Here is a 4,175-nt window from a genome sequence, read left to right as displayed (position 1 = left end):
CTCTAATATTTGAAAAAAGTTTAAAAACTATTCAGATTCTTTTTTATTTTATTTTTAATTTTTTAAAATTATTACAATATATATATATTCTGAAATATAGAACAAGCGAAGTCTGCTAGTTCTTTATAAACTTTAAACTTCCAAGTTAATACATATATATTTCCTTTTTAATTTTCCACAACAAAGAAGGATATGACTTAATTTTAAAATACCAAAAATAATATTATAAACAGAGAGAGATAAGACAATCTGACAAAATTAACTAAATGTGAGTCAGTGGATTACTAATAGGTTACATTAACATGACTCGTTAAGATTAGTTTAATAAATAAATTAGGCCATATCCTGTTCCCACTCAAATGATTAGATAATTATTTTAAGAGGATCTCATTAATAAAGAAACTATTTAATAACTGTGGGAAAATCTATAAAAAAAAAATATGATTCGCCATGATTTAAAATTGGATGATTAAAAGGTAGGTTGATATCTACCTATCATATGAAATAAAGATAATGCTCACTAAGACGTTATCTTTATCGTTGATTTCTTATCAAATTCACTTTAGAAGTAATGCAAGATTAAATATTAGATTCCTCCAAGGCAAACGGATGAAGTAAAGAGATTCATTTGAATTATGACTTAATGAACTATTGTTGTTTTCAAAAATTTTTTTTTCTATTAATTTCTTTAGTTAAACTTAACTTATATTTTGCCTCTTTATCTAATATAGATTAGTTATATATATTTTCTTTCTCTCAATTTTATTTTTCTTTCCATAATTTTATTTTTTAAATTATTAATAAACTAATATATTCATATTTCTTTGCATTATATAACTTCATTTTTATTTTATTTCTTTAATTATGTTATTTTACCTACTTATTCTATTACCTATGTATACATTTTATTTTCCACTTCTTTCATCACTTTATTTTGTTAATTCCATTCTGTAAAATTATTTACTTTATGTCATTCTATTTATATCTTCTTTTTTATTTTCTGTATTCATTGATTGTTATCTTGTTCTGTTCTTAGCCCTGATGAAGGCTAGAAATTCTAGCTGAAACGTTGGCATGATTAAATAAGTTACATAAACTTATTTGTGTTTTATTTTGACTGCACCCCCAACCATCTTCCACTACTATGAGTCATCCACGGTCAACTATCTCTCATAATTATGACTTAAGCGCATAATGAATATTAAGGGATAAAATAAAAGTGAATAATAAATATTTTAATATATATTCCAATTAATTATACAAAAGTTCAGCGTGGAAAAGGTTGATTAATAAATATCAAGCTAATGCTAGAGTCACATGCTTGCACTTGGCACAAATCCACAACTTGTTCAAATGCTTGGTAAACAAAGGAACAAATCTCGTTATCCACATGCTTGTTTAGTTCTTTTGATATTTTTCGGCAATTACATTTGATTGACTCTATTTTCGTTATAAAAAAAGGAACAAAAAAAGATAGGCTAATTAAAAGGAAACGTAAATATCAGAAATGTACGTTGTAGATGATAATAATTCATATAAAAAGTATATACAGTATTGGTCACTATAGACCAAACTCTCTCCTGGAAAAAGTATATACAGTATTGGTTACTATAGACCAATCTCTCTCCTGGAAAAAGTATATACAGTATTGGTTACTATAGACCAATCTCTCTCCTGGAAAAAGTATATACTGTATTGGTCACTATAGACCATACTCTCTCTTTCATATTTTGTTTATTTATTTTGTGTTTCAAATATTTAAAACCTTTTGCACTATATGTGCTGTGTCAAAGAGAACTGACTGTTGAGCATCTCGTAGTACATCAATATGCACTCCCAAACTATTCACGCCTGCCACTGTGGATTTTGGTACGAGACCATTGGTGGATATAATGATTGGAGTTGTGGTAACTCCTTTCCAGTGATACAGTTCCTTCAATTCAATCACCAATTCCTGATATTTCCTTAGTTTTTCTCCCACAGTAGAGCTTATATTATTATCGTTTGGGATTCCGACATCAATAAGTTCTGCTTTATTTTTTCTTAGATCAATAAGGATGATATCTGGTTTATTATGGCGTACTGTATGGTCTGTAATTATTTATTCATCCCAATAGACCTTGAGAGGACCTTTTAGGAGGAGTCTCTTTGGGTGGTACTTGTAGTATGGGCTCTTATCATAAATTAACTTGTACTTAATCGCCAGGGCCTGATGCAAAATATTGTTGCCTTATTGTTATTATAATAAGATATCTTATTGTTGTAATATTCTCAGTTTTCTTTTTTTTGTATCTTTTTAGCCCTGATGAAGCCCTGCAAAGTGGGGCGAAACGTCGGGCATTAAAATAGTTTTAAACTATTTGTTCTTTTTTTGACCGCAACCCTGATTTATTTATTTATCTTTAGATGTTTCACCCCACTTTGTAGAGCTTTATCAGGGCTAAAAAGATACAAAAAACAACTAAAAACATTACAACACTAAGATACAAAAAGGTAAATTGAGGTAGGATAAATATTTTGAAAAAAAAAAATAAGTGATAAGGAAAACATATATAAATAAAAGGAAGGAAGACATAAAATAGTATTAATATGAAATAAACTTGAATAAACAATGATAAGGATAAAAAATTACGAAACAATCGTAACAATAAAAAATTACGTAAAATATACAGTTAAAAAAGTACAGGAGACCCATATAAAACGAAAAAATTAAGAAGAAAGTTGAGATTAAATAAAGATAAAGGCCAAAGAGGGCAGATTTTTCAAAATAGTTTGATGTTTACCTAGAGATCAGATTTTTGTGTAGTGAAGTTAATTCACTTTGTTAATTTTTATATAAAGTTCCAGATATTTTAAATTATTTTTGGCCAAACCTTAGTTTACTTTTATTTTCGTTATCTGTCCTCTTACTTTGTTACATTATTATAGTCGTTTGTATCTTATTTAGCCCAGAGGAAGCCCCGCAAAGTGGGACGAAACGTTGGCTAACACGCTAACCTTCCTTTTATAAAATTAGTATTATTTGAATGTCTTTCCCATGATCCCATTTTCTGTCAAGGTTTAGTGGAATTTGAAGGACATCAAGGATACACAAAGGATACAATCTCAGGAATATCGAGTCTCTAATGATGATATTTGACTAAAGTTATAAGAGATCATTAACCTTAATATAGAATTTCATTCTAAAAATAAATCTTTTATAATTAAAGTAAACAACAAAAAATCTAAATAAGAAAGACTAGAATGACTCTCTCATCATCACACAATACCTATAAATATGAAACATTCATGGAATTAACATTGCATTTTGAAAAAACAAAACAAAAGAAGCAGATAAGGTATAAAATGGTAAATTTATTTATCATGAAGGTGTTGCTACACATTTGCCAAACTACACCAAGAGCTTCTGCTTATATCTTCATGCTTGGGTTCACTTAGTATTGTGTTATAATTTCCACCTGATAAATATTTGTGCTATCGGTATTTTAATTAATTTATGAATTTTCACAACTCTAAGAATTATCAATTAATACTAGTTTAAGATTGTATATTTTAAAATTATATTAATTGGGTATGGATAAAACAAAATACATGGTTAGCAGTAGAAACGCGAGCAATTTCGGTGACAGAGATACAGGAGGAAATACTTTTGAACTGGTAGATAGGTTTAAGTATTTAGCTTCTACGGTAACTAATGCTTGTTATTTATCAATTTCGAAACTGCTTAGCTCACGCCTTCTAGCGAAAAACTTAAAAATTATAATTTACAAAACTATTATCCTTCCCACTGTTCTTTATGGATGCGAGACGTGGCCTCTATCACTAAAGGATGAACAGCGTCTTAGGGTTTTCGAAAATAAAGTATACGTTTGGACTGAAAAAGGATGATTTAACGGGAGAATTTAGAAGGCTACACAGTGCCGAATTATGGGAACGGTAAATATAATACAGCGTATAAGGTTGTAGGGCTTAGTAACGAGCGGATCCCTAAAATAATAATGAACCGATGGGTAAACGTCCGAGGGGTAGACCGAAACGTAGATGGGAGGATTGCGTTAAAACAGATTAGTAGAATTGGGTAAGGAGGGGCATCACTGGAAGGATGTATGGAGAGAACGATTGGTGGTATCGGCATCGACCCTTGGGGTTCGTTAGGCCTTCATTATTATTATTAT

This window comes from Halyomorpha halys, unplaced genomic scaffold, assembly GCF_000696795.3.
Source record: "Halyomorpha halys isolate HHAL.00 unplaced genomic scaffold, Hhal_1.1 Scaffold1165.1, whole genome shotgun sequence".
Taxonomy (NCBI): domain Eukaryota; kingdom Metazoa; phylum Arthropoda; class Insecta; order Hemiptera; family Pentatomidae; genus Halyomorpha; species Halyomorpha halys.
Note: the sequence above shows the minus strand (reverse complement) of the source record.